The sequence below is a fragment of the Myiozetetes cayanensis genome, unplaced genomic scaffold (assembly GCF_022539395.1).
Source record: "Myiozetetes cayanensis isolate MyiCay16 unplaced genomic scaffold, myiCay2020 scf17, whole genome shotgun sequence".
NCBI classification, from domain to species: domain Eukaryota; kingdom Metazoa; phylum Chordata; class Aves; order Passeriformes; family Tyrannidae; genus Myiozetetes; species Myiozetetes cayanensis.
The window spans coordinates 4,069,119-4,088,567 of NW_026087378.1; the positions used below are offsets into that span (position 1 = coordinate 4,069,119).

Consider the following 19,449-nt stretch of genomic DNA (forward strand, 5'->3'; position numbering starts at 1 on the left):
GTCCCAGCTGCAGCACTAACTGATGTCATTGTAGGGGGTTTACATGGATCCCTTAGGGATGTGTCAAGATTTCACTTCCCTCCCTGCACCATACCCTGCCCCTCCAGCCCAGCCCAGTCTCCTTCAGTGGGTTTTCCACTTGTTTTACACAGTATTTAAGGTTTACCAGGTGTAAATGCCTATGGTGTCACTTTGGTGAGCCCGGGAAGGCTGCTCTGACTACAGTGCCAAGATGAGTTTCTCTCATGGAATTCACTGTTGCTCCATAGTGGCTGGTCCCAGGGGCACACAGGGGTCCAGTTCCCCAGAGAGAGGACAAGAAGCATCAGCAAGAGCTGAAATGTGGTTTACAACCCCAAAGAGCCTGCTGTGGGGTTATACCACTCCTTAGGACCACCCAGGAGATAAAGGATTCCTTTGCATATTTGGCTTTATGAATGCCAGGTAGGAATCAAGAAGACGGGTTAAGGCGAGCTGAGTGAGCAGGGAAGGAGCTGTGACAGCGGTGGAGATACAGTGACATTGACAATGAAAGTGGAAAAAACTTATGGGTGAGGTGTGTGTGTGTGGGATACATAAACTCAATGCTTTTCCAGAGCCCCTGCACTGCTGTGAACTCCCTTGAACTGTAAGAGCTGCAGCAGGCCCAGCATCACAGCACGCATGATACCTGTAGAGTGTTTTACCAAGGCCAGGCACTCCACAGGTGCAAAGCATCAAGTCTTGTAGCAGTTCCTCAAAAACAAGGCAATGGTAAGCTCCTCATCCCCTGCCTTCACCCCTCTGTTTTCCTCCACGGGATTCTTTCCCCTCAACACCTGAGGGAAAATCTCCAGAAAGAAGCAGTTTGGGAATGGAGCTGACAAGATTGAGAGGGATTTTAACAACATATTTTCTGAGGCTGGAATACGTGGAATCAGAGAGAATAACTAACATTGATTTGTGTGTCCCACTCACATTAAAACCCACCTGCCTACCCAGGTGACTAACTCAGAAGAGGTGAGAATGGCATGGGGAGTGTGCCATCAGCGTTTCTTCTTCCTACAAACAAACAAAAAACACAACTCCTCCTTGAAGTGCACTGAGAGAGCCACTTGGTGGTGAAAGGTCTTTGGTTTTGTTCATGCCCTGGTGCAGTTTATTCTTTATGGGCCTTTTAACCAGCTGAGAGAAAACCACAGTGCAGTCACAGATTATACTTTCTGGTTTCTTTCTTGCCCAGAGTGAACACAGCACTTGTACTGAGATAACAAGGGACAAGCGTGGAGGGAACCATGTATGCAGACCAGAAGCTCTCTAATTCCTGTTTATGTGGGATTTTCCCACAGTGCATTCTCTCTGTGCTTGTGAACTTGCACATTCACTTATTTGTGATCACATAAGTGCGGTCTGTGTGGATTTTGCACCCAGTGAATTTTACTATGTAGGCTTGAATGCTGAGAGAACAAAGACAAAATGGTGCCCTTTTTTCCCTAGTTGCAAACCTGAGAACTAAAGTTCTTTTCCATAGGGAAAGCCGTAGGGAAGGCTTCCTCGGGACAGCAGCAGTCTGTGTTTGCCTCAGTGCTGCATTAGCCAAAATTCTGGGCTTGCCCTGACACCACAAGGATATCGCTTGCTGCCATGTCTCCTCTCAGTGGTGAATTTTGGCCAGCTTTGGTTCAAGAGTCATTGAAGCTTGTGCATAACTATTCATCTGAAGATGCCTGTGGGGACTTTTATGGACAGAGGGCTGTGCTCTGAAAGGTTTAAATGGACAGGCTTAGCAAAATACCCAGAATTTTACCAAATGCTTTTCATACAAACAAAAACAGTTTAACACTGACAGCTGTAAGATCAGACCTTTTTCAGCTTCCTGATCGATAGATTGCATCTTGGCAGCTGGGATAGGTAGGTAGAGGAACTTATCACTTACCTGATACGAACTTTCTTTTTTTTCTTTTTTTGTTTTTAGAGTGCCCGACCACCCAGATAACTCCTTATAAAGGCAAATGCTTCCATCCCCCGATGAAGAGAATATTGTTTACACCTATTTTAAAAAGTATAAAAATGAACAACCTTGTAGCCAAGACTGCAACCACCTTGTATTTTAAAGCCATCACTCCAAATTTGTTACCTGACAGTTCCTGTCTAAAGCTATGATATATGCTGCATCTAATGAAATTCTATATGTTGAAATTACTAAAGGGGAAGAAAAATAAACTGTGAACCTACATCACCTAGGAAGAACTTAAAGGGAAGGAACCACTTTCAGCTGATCAAGTCCGTGTGTCTTGGGCATGGAACCAAAGTTACAACAGAAAAATCTATCCCTGCTGTGCAGGGCAATCATTTAAATGTCACCCTGTCATCCCACAAATGGATCAAAAGTGAACAGGACAGAGCAGGAGAAAACTCGAGCCGTGGAGAGATGCTGACAACCAAGCGCTCGGCCTGAACTGTGTGGCTTTCTGGCTGCAGGGACTCCTGCTCTCCCTCTTTGGTTTTAACCTCAGGAACAAATGACAGCTGCAATGTGGGAGGAAGAAAGGAAAATAAACCGGTCTGGGTTATTGCAGGATGGGCAGGACAGGCCACCACGTTTTGTGCTTGACATCGTAACACAGCACCACCCGCCTTGGCCAAGGAAGGGGAGAAGAGGGTGCCTGCTGTAAGGAGGGTTTCCGACAGAGTTGAAGCCTTATCTCTCTTCACTGTCCCTCCATGAAGAACAGCCTGTCTATTATCAGATACTTTTCATACTCTTTAAAGACTGCCATTGAGATAATAATGACTATACTTGGTTTTACTGTTGAATAACCACTGAGGATCACTGGATTGGACCTACAGAGTAGCTTCTGAGAAAGAAAACAAACATTGGAGGATGGGGTGGGGGGGAAAGCCCATTTGACATGGTCTGAAAAGCATCAGCTTCCAACTGTTTTGTCCTGGCTTGGAACAAATGTTTTGGTTCAGCTTTTCTACCAACTTTGTTAGCTGGCTTCCTGATCAGTGACACATAAACCAAAAATGGGGAAGAAAAGCTGTGTGAACACAACCTTATTACAAGTAAGAGGTATTGCTAGTCTGTTTAGATTTTTCCACTGTTAAGAGTAACTAAAAGCAGTTTGCATTTCAAAGCATTACTTACCTCTCTAATCACAAAGCCTGGAACCCGGCCCTGGTGCCTCCCTGAAGGTCACAGGTCCAAGCCCCCAGTGCTCTGTAAAACGACCCTGAGAAGCATCTCCCTGCAGCAAACACTGCGAGGGTCCCCTGCCACGGGGAGCAGCACAGCCAGCTGCACCCACCCTCCCTTTCCTCACTGGTGGGCTGACAGTGCACTTCTCTGTGCCTCGGCTTTCATTTTCCTGGGAACGGAGTCGTGCCTGGGCAGACTTCGGGTTCCCGTGGCAAGGCTGTGTCTTCCACGATGGAGCCTTAATTTTAGGTGGGAGAAACAGATGTCTGTACTGCAAACTAGAAAATGAAGGGCCAGAATACAGCCTGTGCATTACCTACACCTTCCAAACAGGGCTCACATGTACCAACATCTTACGCACACAGACGGCTCATCAAAAAGTGCTTTTCAAAGAGCTTCTCCTTTGTTTGCTTGTTTACTTTTACAGATGAAGCAGCTGAGGCACAAAGCAGTGAAGTCACTTGCCACAGCAACTCTTCAGGTCAAAAGCAGTTCCTTGGCCTTAGCAGGGAGGAAGTTCTCTAGTACTGAGGGTGCCAGCCCCTCACAGATATCTTTTTTTTTTTTTTTTTTTTTGGTCAGAATAGCTTTTAATCACTACTGTCCACTCACCCAACTGCATAGCAATGCTGGGCTCAGTTTCTCCACAAAGACTCCTAACATCCTCATTTCTTGAATGCCAAGATATCATGTTAAGCCTTCCATCAAAGGCTAGAAGCTATTAGCAAGTGATATTTTTTTCCCTTTCTCCTTAAAATTGATTTAAATCACAGAATGACCACGTCTTCTTGAAGCACTCTGGTTCAGCCGAGGGGTTCACTGAGTTCTGCACCAAGCTGTATATTTGTTGGTTGTAGGCATATGTGTTACTTGACTGCAGGTACGTTGCATGCTCTTTGTTCAAATTCCTTTTCCTCAGCAGAAGACTCTGTGGATCAGGTTGACCCAAATATACTTGTGCTTTCCATGAGCCAGCAGTTCAGTCCTGAAGTTCTGGAGTCAGGGGAAGTCTTGTCCCGCTCCTGTGACAGCTGGAGATCACTAAGCAGCTTTACAACAGCTTGACAGCTACAAAAAAAGGGAGGGGGTTCCCTCTGGCTATTCCTTCTTTCCCCCTCTGTCTTTTCTCCCCTCTCGCAGCACCACTGAATTTCACACCATTAGGCTGCTTTCCTCAGCATTAGGGCCGGCAGTTAAAGCACTGAGCTCTTCTTGCAGAAGAATGAGCAGCACCTGGTTTCAATGACAGTGCAATAACTTCCACCACTGGTTTGGCTAAAGAAAAAAAAAAAAGGGACTAGAAACATTTATTTCAGGCAGTCATAGGGAAGGTTTATGGCATGGATAGAAAAACTGACTGATCTTGTGGCAGGCTTCATCATTTAGACTCTCTGAGCCGTGTTGTCTTATTTCATTTCTCTTTTTTACCTAATTTGCCCTCCCTTGCTCCTGTGTGTATACATATGCCTGCAGGTGCTCCATTCCCAAGGGCTCAGGATGGGGTGGTGGTCTGGCCACAGCAGACTTGGGTCTGCAAACCTTTCAAAGATTGCTGTTCCCTCCAGGGAGCTGAACCACCACTGCTTTACTCCCCTTGCAGCGTAACACAGGCCATGCCTAAAACACACTCGCTGATATGAGTTAATACAAACATCCTGCTATCAGCTAGATCTAAATGAGTTTGATGTTTGTGTATATATATATATACATGTATCTATATATAGTATATATGTATATGTACATATATATACATATATATGCTTATACCTATTCCCTCCTGTATATAGAAATCGTTGCTATAGCTGATGAAAGTATACTTCAGTCTAGGTAAGGGGAGCTGAATCTAGATTTGTTTAGCTGCCCCAACTGGTACACTCCTCCAGTTTTAGTTTCACATCTCATGGACAACTAGTTTTTTGATCCTTTTTCTGGACTCTTCTCTGTCCTGGGACTGTTAATCCTGGGCTTTCTGCTGTTCTTGATGTTCATCGAAGCAAAGAATTGAGAATCCTGCCTCAGATTAGTCACTGCAGCCAACCACCCCTCCCCAAAACCAACCAGCAAAATAAAAATCAATTTACTGCAGCCTTTGAGGACAGCAGATACAGCCCTGGATCCCTCCCATCCATCCCTCTTGAGGAGTACCAGCTCTCCAGGCTCTGTCCTGCCGAGGCAGGAGATGAGCCACAGAAGGTAGTACAAATCAGCTTGACCACAATTTGACTCGCTGCTTTTTCTCCACTGACCAAGTTGGGAGATTTTGAAGACAGTTTCAGTTTAAGCACTTCAGGTGAGGGCCTGGTTATGCGAGATGAATTTAGGCAGTTGGGGTTGCAGAAGGCAATGGCGCTTCTTGCAGTGTTGTCAGCCTGGCTCACAGCTCCATCCTCTCTTACTGATGTGCCTGGGGGATCATGGAGACTTTTTTTTAGGTGTTCTTCATCTTCCAACCCTCTGCCCTCATCTCAGTGGGAAACATCCTCTGAACCTCGCTGCTTTCCGTTCCGTGGCATCCCAAGAGGACTGCCCAGGCCAGGCTCTCCTGACTGGTGCAGGGCTCAGACAACAGACACACAGCTGCTGGTGATCCAAAGGGTTTTCTCTTCCCCTACCCTCCCTCACATCAGCACCTCTGTGGTTTTATATATACTTTTTGTTCCCAATTTTTTTGGTGTCTATTCCAGAACAAAATTGTAAATGACTTGGCAGAATGACCCTTTGATAAACACTGGACATGTATCTGTACTATATGTATTAACGTGTAGGAGAGAATCCTTATTGTATGTAAAGTTTTATGAATGGTTATTTTTTAATTTATGTATTTAATATAGGATTCAATGACCTCTGGTGTTTTAGTTTGTATAAAAAATAAAACAGCAGCATTTTTAAAAAAAATAAAAAAAATATCACTTTACATTCACGGAGATACTCGGCATCTGTCTGGAATCTGTGCAGAGGAATCACTGTGAAGCTGAGCTGTGGGGGCGCAGGCTGGGGCCCGGCTGGGGTGGGGGCTGTGGCACGGTGTGGGGTGGGATGGGGCGGTACAGTGGGGTGGGGGTTCAGTGGGGTGGGGGTTCATCGGGTGGAGGCTCATTGGATTGGGGTGTGCTTCGAGATGGGGGTACATCGGTTAAAGCGTTAGCGAGGTCCCGGGGGGATCAGTGGGAAAGGGCGGGGGCAGGCAGCGGTCCCGGCAGGGGTCACGCGTGGATTTATTGCTTTTTGCCGAGCCTCAGCAGACACCAAAACACGACGGAAAGCTGCTGCCTCCCTTTACTGGAGCTCGGGGAGGGGATCGGGGCGTCCTTCGAGTCTCTTGTCCCAGTTTGCAAAAGGAGCCGCCGATTGCGGGGGCGTGGCCGGGGCGTGGCCGGGGGCGTGGCCTCAGCCGCTCTCGCCGCGCGCCGCCAGGGGGCAGCACCGGGACAGCGGGAGCGGCAACGGCGGCTCGGGAAGGGCTCGATGTCCTGGGAGTGACCTGGGAGTGACCTGGGAGTGACCTGGGAGTGACCAGTGACCTGGGAGAGACCAGTGAGTGACCTGGGAGTGACCAGTGACTCTAGCAGTGACCAATGACCTGGGAGAGACCAGTGAACGACCTCGGAGTGACCAGTGGCTCTGGGAGTGACCAGTGACCCTGGGAGTGACCAATAACCCCAGGGAGTGACTTGTAACCCCTGGGAGTGACCAATAACCCCCTGGGACTGACCAGTAACCCCAGGAGTGACCAATAACCTCTGGTTCCCAAGAACTGCAGCTCGTATCTTTAAAGTGTTCTGAGAAGACTGAAACACGTAAATGGGTCCAAACCACTGAAACTTGGATCTAGACTTATTTCTCTACTATTACAGACATCAGACATGCTCATCTCCATCTCCTTTGCACAATAATCTTCGAATAATGAATGAAGCAAAGAACTTGAGCCAAGCAGTCTTATTTCCTTTGACTGTAAAAAATGTAAGGGGCATTTAATATTAAAATGCACTAATTTAAAGATAATAGATGTGCAGTGTAAAAGAGATGTGCACTACAGGGCCCGTGGGACAAGCTCAGCTCAGAAAGACTTTGTGGATCTTCCCTGGATGAGGCTGTGGGGTGCAGCTCCTGTGCCTTTACAAACGTCCCTCCTGCAGCAGTTGATCAGTGGCCAGACCAGGAGACATTCAGACTTTTAAAAATCTGTAATAAAATTAGAAATGTATTTCAGGCAAGGTGCTGAAAAAGGGATTCAGATCAGTAGGGGTGTAGAAAAGCTCCTTCATGAGCTTCCAGCCTGAACATCTGCTCCTGTTCCAGGAGTACTTTGCCGATGGAATGAAGAGACAGTGCAAGGAAACTTGTGTTTCAAGTTTCAAGCATCCTGCATGGATACAGCTCAGAATGATAATCCTAGCTGTCAACATCTGTTATGTCTGAATTTGCCATCCCCTGTGTATGCATGGATACTGTGTATGCCACCCAAAGGGATCATTTTTATAAGTGATAATAAAAATAATTTTAATAAAAGAACTTTGTGGGAGATTTTGGGTCCAGAATGCCCTGGGTGTTTCTCTGGGACAACTGTAAAGTGTCTTCAGCTACAATGCAATAAAAGGATGGGACGATGCAAGGGAGTCCAAGACTGTCCTGGGACAAGCCACGGGTAAGCCTGGTGTGAGGCTGTCCCTGTCCCACGACAGCAGGTCAGCCTGCCCTGGGCAGGGTGTATGGTGGCAGGATGAGCCCCAGGCTGCAGCTGTGTGGGTCACCCTTGAGACACCTCCAGTTTGTGCAGTGGTTTATCATTGAACAGGCTTTGGAGAGGTTTGTGCAGTGCTTTATCACTGAACAGGCTTTGGAGAGCGAAGGACTGAGCCCTGTCCCAGACTGAGCCTCTGACAGGGCAGGCACAGCCAGTGCTCATGGTTTGTGTGAAGGGAAGTCTGGCAGCGTGTTAGAAGGTCTCTGGGTTGTCTCTGCAGCCCATTTGGAAGGCAACAGTTTTCCATTGTTTGGGAGATTGTCTAAACATAGTAAAAGCCCTAATAACTGGCAGCGTGCCATATGCTTTGTGTTGAGGGGGGCTGAGTCTCTGAACATGGCAGAAATACACATTCCAAAGTCCCATTCCTGCCTGGGACAGAGGTGCATCCCACAGTTTGTGCCACGCTGACAAGAGGCCATTGTGCAATGTCTGCTCCAGAGCCTGGACAGCAAGAGACAGCCATGAACAAGCTGCTTTGCACAACAAAGAAAATCCCGTGAAAACCATTTTAGAAGCCTGAAACAGGACTGAGACTCGAGATATAATGATTTCAGTGTGTACAACAGATGGAGACTTTAGAGCATGGAGCCACTAATCTGTGGATTACAGACTCCCTAATTATAGACTAACACTTACCATTTATGAGAGGCACTTCCACTGAGGGAGGGGTGTTGCAGATCAGTGCTCAACAACTGAATGCCATGTTAGGGATAACTAGGAAAGGAACACAGATTGGAAAATTTCACTCTACCAGCTTCTTGCTCATTTGTATCTTGGAATATCTTGCATTCGGTTCTGGTCCACTGCAGATCTTGAAACTGGGACATGTCCAGGGGGCCTGGCATGTGCAATCAAAGGCAGAATCCCAGAGACACAGAGCAGGACCCCAGATATATGGATGAGGACCCCAACTGCAGGGAGCAGGATCCCAGAGGCACAGAGCAGGACTCCAGACACATGGAGCAGGACCCCAGCTGCATAAGAACAGGGCCCCAGCTGCACAGAGCAGGCTCCTCCATGTCAGGCACTCTCTTGAGGACAGACCAGCTGTCAGTCAGCCAGATTTCTCAACACAAAGAGGGGAGCCTCTATAAACCAGTCACAGATCTTCAGCACCTCCAAATGTGAACCTCAACATTGTCCATAATACTAATCCCAGGATGATCCCATCTTACTGAGTCCTGGTCTTGGAGCAGATGAAAACACATCATTCCTGCTCCTTTGTGCCTAATTCTGTCTCAGTCAGTTATATAACAAACCATACACTGAGATTTACAGAGGCCACAAAACTGGACCCTGGTGTTACCTCTATCACTGGGATCTGTTCTCTGACTGACACTTTGAGCCCTGGGACACAAGAACTAAAGCATCATCAACCAAACAGGCATGGGCCAAACAAGGATCATCTATAAACTAAGGTCAACAACTCTTTTATTCCAGATCCTTAACCCTAAGAACAATCCTGTCAACCTGTCCCCATGTTGTTTGTTGTTTCCAGATTTAGCTACATGATAATGGCTGGGAGAGAAAACAGCTTTGGCATGGATGAATCTGGGGAGCCTGCCTACAGCCAGCAGTGCTTTGAGTCCACAGCCCTAATCAAGACCCTGTCACCAACCCTGCTTCCTGTCATACCTAAATTAATAATATCTCTTTTATTTACTTCTGGCCTTACCCTGTAGTAATGTACCTTGTAAAATGCAGACATTAACCTAGTGCTGAAGTTGCCCAAATTCCTCAGCTACTTCAGACACCCATATTTGAGCCACAAGAGTCTAGCAGGAGCAGGAAATTCAACCTCCAGTCATGACTTTGGAGGCCTTTTCCAACCTAAATGATCGTGTGACTCTATGACTTGAGGACACCTCTTACCCACAGAAGGGTAAGGCAATGGCAGAGATTAGTAATGAAAACCTGAGATCTGGCCAGATGCAGTCATCAAATATGTTTTCAGTGCCTCCAGGCCAAACTGCTGACTTCAGCCATGGTGATGGACCTCCCATGTGAGCTCTGGGCTGCTGGGAGGACAGATCTCCTTGTGACCCTGCAGCAGCATCCGCAGCAAACCCGCTCCCCAGGTCCCTGTGCAGGCATCGAGGTTGTTCCCTGCCCTGTGCACGAACACAGCCTGGCAGGGCAGGACCCACCAGCTCCCATGGCCATGGATGCCATGTGTGGCACAAGCAGGGAAGCAAACCCACCCAGTAAAGCCCCGTCCCTGAGCGAGACACACCGTGTGTTGTGCTGGGGCACAGGCAGCAGGGCCTGCTCTCCGTGCTGGGTGCCTGTGCTGGGAATCGCTGTGGGGGGACACTGGGATGAGCCAGCAGCACAGGAGTGAGTTCACAACCAGGGTAGACACCAGTTTCCTTCCCAGACAGCCACACACCATGACCTAACTGCTGTAGAATGCCTGCAAGAGGCAGATGTGCAGCCTGGTACCCACCCACAGCAGACATCTGTGCAGGGAAAGTTGCCTCCCTCGGAGGACATCTGATCCTTTGCATGAACTAACATTGTTCTGAAATGCTTCAACTACGCCCCAGCCCAGGTTTGGCTGCCTGTCCATGCTCACAGACAGCAGCAGATCTCCATGTGCTTTCTGCTGTGGCTCCATTCACACTCTAGTGAAGTTACACCCATAGGTCAGTGTCTCCACGGTCCAGCCTCACACCTGCTGAGGAGCAGCTGCTGACTCTCAGGTGTTTCAAAATGCTCAGGTCTTGAGCAGACCATTTCCTTTAATAACAAACTGTGATAAAAAATGCAGTCAGGATCATGTAATAGTGGCTCATTAGTTCTGATTTCTTTATAATAGCCTAATTAGGTTATGTGCATTCAGAGATTTGAATGGAACTGGAAATCTTTTGTTTGTACATTCTTTGTATGTTTTCAACCACCCCAGAAGTTAAGTCACGTTAACCTGACACAGAACATATTTTACAAAACAAGGTTATTATTCTGCTTTGCATGGTCCAGGGGAAACATAATGAGCTTCACTTCCTGGAGACAGATAAAGGAGGACTGAGCTGGCAAAAGACAACATTTTTCAACAGCAGTTTCCAAGTTAGGGATCTGAACTCCAGTCCAGGCATGCAGACAATACAACTGGATGTTTTTTAGGATTAATGGAGAGACTACCCTGAAAAAGAAGGAGGGAAAATGGCAGATTTGGAAGTGCTCAGCACACAGGAAAATCAGTCTGTTTTCATTAGGCATCTAAAATAGAATTTTGTGAATGGAAGCCAAGTAAATTCTACAGGATCATTCTGACAAGTAGTACTGGCTGCAGTTATCTTTTAGGTCCTGAGTTTGCAAGCTGTGATACTCTCTCTAATTTAAAACCATGGAAACATTCTAATCTACAAAAATAGCATTAGTCATGAGCATAGAACGTATGAAACTGTTTTCAGGATGACAACCACGGTATCTTAGAACCACAGTAACTGTCTCAGTCAGCATGTTTTAGGGCTTTCCTTGCCGTGTTCTCAGCAACACTTCCTCAGCTGCAGTCCACCCCTGATGCCTGCAATGTCCCCACACCCCACTTTGGGTTGTGCCATACCTGCCCTTGTTGCTAGAGCGGGGAAAATGTGAACCTCTCTGGTCCTTTCCTCATTGTTGTTCCTTTGCAATCTTCAAAGGAAAAATGTGAGAGCGTTAGAAACTATTACAGTGCAAGTCTAAGTAAAGAAACTGCAGTTTCAAACAAAGGAAAGCACAGAAAAAGTACAGAAAAGGTACACACTCCTTAACAGGGTTAAGGCACACACATTACTTGTCTGTAAGACAAGCCAGAGGAGAGCAGAGGGCAGCTGTGTGAGCTGGAATTCAGTCCCCCTGAGCCATTAGCTCTCTCCGTAAACCTCCTCATCCAGAACCAACACACACTATCAAATCAGACTCTTGGTTTTGGACACAGATAGAAAGCATCTGTGCTAAACTTTCCCTATCACCTCAGAGAATGAAGAAAGAATGGCAAAATCTACCAAGTACTACAGTAAAAAGACAACAACATACAGTAAGTAGTTTGGATTCCTTGGCCTATGAAACAAAAACTTTTAAAGTGGCCAGTTCCCCAGTCCCAGGTAAGCCAGCCAGTGCAGTTGCAGTTTCTTAACTGATAGGGGCTGTGAAAAGAATTCAAGCATTCTGACTTGGCAGGCAGGACAAGCCTCTCTTTTCACGTTCTCAGCACAGAAACTTCCAGAGGTTACCGTGGTATCTGTTACGTGGATTTTTATCAGCTAGCCTAGTCACTGAATGAAGGATTTGAATACTCTGATGATGGGCAGTCACTTAGTTTAAAACTGTAAGAACAGACCATGGATAGGGTACCTAACACTGTCTGATCACCTGCACATATTGGTGTGTAACACACACAGGTCCTCACTTCTGTACAACAGTGTCAGAAATAATGGAAAGGTAAATCACTAACAGTTAATGCAAAAGTAACCTGCCACCTTCCTATCCATGTTCTACCAAGAGAAATCTGTAGCAACGGAACAAGTACAGGGAAAAGGAAAAGGATTTTAGCTCCACAGACTGAGAGTGGTTCATTTGGCAGTTACAGGTCTGAGATTCTTAAAATACTGTTTGTTTTATGGAAGCATGAAAGCTGTATTGTAGTTAAAGCATTAGCACATCTGGGGTGCAGACTGATTTCAGCTTCAGGCATTCAAAGTTTATCGTGAACAGATACAACATTCATATTCTTTTGTGGGGAAATGACTAACAAGCTGCCTCTTCCCAACCCCAAACACCTCACTGTGTTATGAAAGTTCACAGCAACTGATGCTGATAACTCAACTGTGCTCTGTAAAATGCTGCAATTTGACCTTGGTTCCAGCCTCTCCAGCAAGAAAGCATCTAGCTCTTTATCAGTTCATCTCTCTTTTTGGTCTTTATTTTGTTATATTTAGTAAAATTCATAGAGTGGTGACACTCAGCACAATGGAATTTTGTGGTGCAAAATTCCCTATTAGACAGGAATGAGCCTGTGGTCTGATGAGTCAGCTCAGCTCCTTCCACCACACTCTGCCCGTGGTGAGGCACTCACAGGCCACTGATTTAGAAGTAAAAGCAGCTGAGATGAAAGAACCAAGCCAGAAGTTAGGAAAAGCCCCTTCATCCTCAGCAAAGGTGGGTATGAACATGTATTATACAGATAAAACATCGATGTTAATTTAGTTACTGTGCAACATGGTAATCCTACAAGCTAAGGTGAAGATTTCCCTGGGAAATATGGACGGTGGGTGGTCTGGCACTGGCACAACCTGCTCTCTTCCACCCTGTGGGTCTGTCACAGCTGACACTGACCTCGAGGTAGCAAGATTTACTCTGGACTAAGTCCCTCTTTTTCAGGTGACTTCTTCACTTCTTCCAGTTGTATTTGATGCAGCTTCAGACAGAGTCTTGGGTTTCACGAGAGCAGCTGAAAAAGAGTTTAGGAAACAACCCATTCCAAGACCACTTGCAAAAGGGTGATCTTGCAAAGGAGGTGGTGGGCAGGCTGTGTTGGGGTAATGAACATTGGTAGTACAGAAGCCTTTTTCTATTCCCTGAAAAAGGGAGCCTGTAAGCTACATTTGCTTTTCCCTGGGACATACTTACGAGGAACATAAATGTACATTATCCATTTTTATTTATTTTAACATCTGTGTGGAAGGGATAGCCCAGTTCGTAAGAGTGTGATAAAGTGATTTAAAAGGAAAGTTTGGTGGCACAGTGAATAGAGACTGAACACAATTTCTAACATAACTAGATTAGCTGGGGGTGTGAAAATTAAGTGAAAAATTAAGTAGTCCTGACCATAACAAGCACAGGTTCTAGCTCCTGCAAGGCATCAGTCACTCAGTTTAGAGAATACAGTTTTCCTCCAGAGTGGCAGCAAATGGGCTGACAGGAAAACAGACCAGGATTTTCAGTCACAGTCTGGTTCCTGCGGAATTTACACAGCTTCTGTCACGGGTTATACCAGAGGGGACAGGGCCGTGACAAAAAATGCGAACAAATGGCAGCTCTGCCTCCTTCACCAGCCCGGCCAAAATATATTTGACTGCTTGCTTCCTCACAATCACAAGGAACCATATAAACAAACAAACAAACATAGTGCCTTTAAATCCACGGTACTTTGTTGACATCTAATTACTCATTATAGGCTTGTAATCACTGGCATGTAATCACTAATTATCTCTAGATACACCACCTGTTTTTGCTGTAGAGTGTCAGTGCGCTCTCCTGAAGCCATGGGCAGGGAGGTTGAAGGCAAGGACATTTGAGGTCTGCAATGGTTGATTAGGTCAAGTGCAACACCATGGAAACAAGGAAATCTCAGCTTAGTCCTAAAAGTCCTTTCTGGGAATAAAAGCAGGCACAGAGGAGAGTAGCTGGTGATCCCCGGGATAGGCTGGAATGAGAGGCAGTCACAACAGCAGGCTGATGTTTGGAAGCAAGTCAGCATTTGCCATCACAGCAGAGGCCAAATGCAGAGTGAGACCAGCCAAGCTAGGCTTCACAGCCTGGGGAAGATGCTGGATGACGCCATCTGGGAAGCAGGGAACAAACAGAACAAGTGGAAAGAGACTGATTTTGAGAGGCAGAACATGAACTCGGAGGAACTGAGCTGGCTGCTCTTGAAGTGAATCTGGCACATGTAATGGCAGAATATTTTAGGCTTCAAACTTATACAGAATGGATGTTTTCTTATGTAAATCCATCTCATCCAAGCCCTAATAGTCTTCTCCACACAAAGCTAGACAGCTCTTACAGTGGCTACAGTCTCACCCTTCCCCAAACTGTGATCCTGAAAATGTCCACTGACCTGAAACCAACAGAAGATGTCTACAAGTTTACTTGGTTATTCCTGAAGGTTTGGAGTTACATCTCTGGAGTGGTCCTGAACTACCTTCATCTTAAAGGTGGCTGGAGCTCACCTGATGTGCACAACCTCCTGGGTCACCACCTATTCCTCCTTGTTACTTCTGGTGGGCCCAGCAGACTCTAGCAAGGTTGGAATATTTTGGGGTTCATACTGATACCAGATCTGTGTTTCTGAACCTCTTGAAAACATTACTTCTTCTGCCTTGTGAGAGCTTTATCTGTGTCCCCTTCTGTCCCCTACTGTCCCCTACAACTTCATAGCAGAGTAACTCAGTTTGCATCTGACTGCAAGGCCTGCAGTGCCACAGGAGTCCTTGGGCACTGAGGAGGAGATAATAGTCCTTCCTTGGAGGACTTGGAGAGGGAGAAGGAGAGTCCAGATTCATCATAGGGAAAGTTTCAGAACCTTTGTTCCACAATTATTATTTGTTAACATTTTGACTAGCAGCTCATTTCAGTAAGAAAAAAAAAACAACCCATGTTGAAATGCCAAAATTTTCCATAGATTTTGCTCAGCACTAAACAAATCTGGGAGCAAAAAGCATTACTGCATTTCAGAAATATTCTTGGAATAACCCAGTACAGAACATTATAACTTCCAGCTGCTCATCAGAGCTGTGGTCTCTGTTAGCATGACAGACTGACAGCACGCTGAAGTCAGGCTGTGTGTGTTGCTCGAAGTTACACCCTACAACAATACAATAGCATTTTGCAACAGAAATTACCACGCTGTGAACCCACTTTCCCTGTGGCTTTGATATGAAACACTGAACAGGCTTTTGACAGAGTCAAATGCTTTGTCTTGCTGACTCTGCAGTGGTTTGACTTTGGTAAAAGATTTCACCAAAGACACCACGCTGTGCTCAGCAGTCCCACGAGGACTGATATGTAGAGCAGCCTGGAGGATCACAAAGGTCCATCTCATCTTCTAACCTGCTATGTCCACAAGTTTAAAAACCGGGTGTGGTGATGGAGGCATCAGCCCCTGGCCCATCCCAGCAGATTGAGAGCAGGCTTGTCAGTCACGTGCCCTTCATGAACATGCCATTTCTTGGGGAAGGAAAGAGCCTGCCCATCTCTGACCTCTGCTTCTAAATGTAAGTAGGACAATCAAATTTTCTTGTCAAGTTGGCTCTTTCACTGTTTCTTCTGTGTTTGTCCTTAGCCTGACTCTCCCTGAGGTGCATGAAAGGCTGTGCTGGGAGCTGTCCTGATGTTGCTGCAAGAATGAATCAGCAGAACAACCCTGTTTGTCTGGCAGTCTCCAAAAACAGGACACCCCAGTAAATCAGGACTGCAGAGTATGAGAAGGCAGCTCTGACTTTGCATGAAACCAGACAACTCGGACCTATTTCACCACTGCTACTTAATGTGCATGTAGTGAAGGGGTGTAGCTTTATTAAGCCCCGTAGGAAGCAGATGAGGGTGAAGAAATCAGAGTTAACCTGCCACTACCACTGCCCTGCTGCTTCCCTGTGCTTCTCCAGCTGAACCCACAGACCTCGAAGGAAAATGAGCTATGAAAGCCGACGCTTATTTATCATGCTAACAAAGTTACACTGTTATTACATCCCTTTCATGTGCAATCAAAGATCTGCTGCCTACAGGCCCACAGGAAAACTAGTGTAAAGCCATTCTGTATGGATTTGACATCAAGGAAGGAAATGTCCTCATTCAGGACATGGCTTTCCTTTGCTTGAGCTCGTGAGCATTGGTGAAGGAGGGGGTCAAATCCCAACTTATGTCAACAGTCTTTTTCCTTCAAATAACACAGCATTCTCTGAGTCTAATGAACATTGTAGTCACAGCTATGGAGCCTGAGATGCTTCCTGGTGTAATAAGCAACTTCCAATGACACAGGCAGCATTATGTGAACAAGAAGTTGCAAGCAGGGACATGCTTCACTTTTTCTATTTTCTGGTTTTATTATACATAGAATGATGTTGAACAAAGCATCTGGGATCTGGGATTCAGCAGAGGATGCAGGGTTTTTCCAATTAAGAAACTGCCCACTACCCTTACAAATGGAAAATGAATTAGCAAAGTCATCAGAAAATACCCATCAGAGAAAAACGATGCCTTGGCAGTGGCAGGCAAGATGACCTAATTTGACTTCTCTGTCAATACTTTTGCTGTTTGAACTTGGCAGTTTAAATTCCTCTTCAAACATTTTAAAGATAACACTTAGTAAGTTGAGAGCCTCATGGAGAAAATGCTTGTGAAAGTTACACCACACGTTGTGCCTCTCACTGGTTACTCTGCAGCTCCGGCACTTGGAGCCCCTCATTCCCTGCACAGCCTCTGATGGGAACCCCAGCCAGAGCTCTGGAAGCAGCTGAGAGAGCAACAAAGAAAACCAGCACGGGGGCTGAGCGCACAGAACAAGAAAATGCCCACCCCAGACAGGATGATTATGTCCCATCTGATTAACTAATCCCTCTGCAGAAAGGGATTTGCCTAAAGACCACTTCCCAGAAGGCACCATTCCCCCATTCATAACCACTGAGGCTCACCTTGTAATGTGACTGATTTCCATTTCTCAGTGACGCCTTAAACAGTTCTTACTCCACTGGAAAGATGCAGTCAGATGTGAATGAGAAGCTTACCACTACAAAACATAATTTCCCATCAAAAAAATGCTGTTTCCTAGATCAGAAGAGCAGCCTATGTCTCTTCCTTCATGCTAGAACCAGCAGTGCCCATCTGGCAGGCTCAGCTCAGACTCCTGACCCACAAGGACCAGCGCTCCTGTTCTGGGGTCAGGATGTGAACCCAGCCCTCGAGCCGAGGAAATCCCCACAGGGTTGATGGTTGGCTCTGCTGGGTCCTGAGGCAGCACCAAGCACATGAGCTCACATGTCTGCCATCTCCATCTTCCCTGGGCTTGGGCAGGGGAGACAGGGTTCCTGCCAGATCCCTCCCTGATCTCTATCTCCCATCTGCTTTGCACAGAGAAGAGAAAGGAGGGCTGTTTTCCCAGCAGGATCTGAAGATGCACCACTCATGACTGTTTGCCTGACAAGCATTTTTGTCCATGACCATGTAAACATGTGATTTAAAGAAAGGAAAATTTCCTTAATTACAGGAGGCATGCATTTTGTCACTGTGTAATTAAAAGCTTCACATCAGATCCAAGACATATATACACAGAAATATAAATAATGCATTCTGCTGGGCCCAAAAGCAAGAGTGCAGTGAACACACACTGAACCCAAATTTCAGTTTTCATGGTATTCTTGACCTAGTGCCTTTACAACACCTCACAAAAATGATCTTAAAAGCCAATTGGCAATTTGAGGAACAAAAAAATCAAGAATTGTCTTTTACACAGTGAGTGATTTTCCTTAAAGGTCAGATTTTAAAGCCTCCACTTCTCAGAAGAGCCCCCATACTCCTTTACTGGTGCAAATAATTGCAGTGCAACCATTTATGCAACAAGGCACTAGGAAAGATAAACACTGGAATCAGGATTTGAATAAATATTGCTATTAAAGTACAATGCTGAAACTTTTGCACATTTGCAGAGTCAGACAAAGGCCAGGCCTCGTTCCAAAGAATTTTAATTCCCCATAAAGCTGCACAACCATATGGAGAGGTCCCAACTAAAACAAGGGGTTCACTCTAACCTCACTGTGGTCAGTGCACGCAGACACAGAGCAGCTGCATCTCAGGGCTGTTTGTCTCAGGAAAGGCTCAGTCCTCACATGTTTGGCCCTGGGGAGGTCGGGGCTCAGCTCTCTGTGTGGAGCAGGACGGCCGCCAGCTCCGAGACCAGCACATCCCTCTCACAGAGGGCAGAAGCTGGATGAGATGGTTTCCATCTTGTACTCAGTAGATCCCACTTGCAGAAGGGGGAGGATAAATGTCTTTTTGCTAAGGCAGACCCTTAGGAAGGTAAAGATCTGGTGGGCGGCCCCTTTGTGTGCATTTGTTTGGCTAGTACTGGTGGTTGGGCTGCTGAGTGAGTTACAGAGGCAGAACATTTGCCAGGAGAATAGTAGAAAAAATTCCAAAACAAACTTGTTCTGGCTATCTGAAGGGATACTTCCTTCCTTAGCTGCCAGGCACTGTTGCTGCCCCTGCACCTGAAACAGGACAGTGAGCACCCCACCGGGGTCAGTGCCGGGCTCTTCTCCTGGCACATCCCGGTCAGGGGCAGCAGGGCTCTGGTGCAGGCACGGCACCCGTGGTGCTGAGCGCCGTGAAGACACAACACTGGGGCAGCTGGACGGTAAAGTTCACGTAAGAACATGAGAACAACCCAATGCAACCCTCTCTGGTGCTGTTCTAGAGAAAGTAAGGGTAGACACTGACCAGCATTTTACTTTGCTGCGTGACACAAGGCTTTTAAAGTAACTCTTCCAAATTTGCTGACACAGTCTGTTTATATTTAGCACATCTTTTCTTCTCCTAACCCTTCAGACCTGAATAATTAGTTAAACATTCAAGGTTGTGTAGATTGTTCCACTTAGGTAGTGAAAAAACTGAGTGAGTTAATGACACTGGTACAAGTCCAGTTACAAAAGCTTCCCAGAGTGCAAAAGGAAGGAAACAATCCCAAACCATTTCCTCTCTCATAACTTCAAGCCTCAGTCAGCCAGTACCCACAGACCGCCTCTCTAGGCTTAATCACAGGGTC

General features: G+C 46.3%; 1 protein-coding gene across 2 annotated transcripts in view; it reads left to right on the forward strand.

The window, feature by feature from the left end:
• JAKMIP2 (janus kinase and microtubule interacting protein 2) overlaps positions 1-6,101 on the forward strand; it is a 46,793-nt gene extending 40,692 nt beyond the window's left edge. For both annotated transcript variants that reach the window (XM_050311891.1, XM_050311890.1), the window contains exon 22: positions 1,955-6,101. The gene's annotated coding sequence lies outside the window, so the exon portion shown is untranslated. The remainder of the gene's footprint in view (positions 1-1,954) is intronic.
• The last annotated feature ends 13,348 nt before the right edge of the window (positions 6,102-19,449 follow it).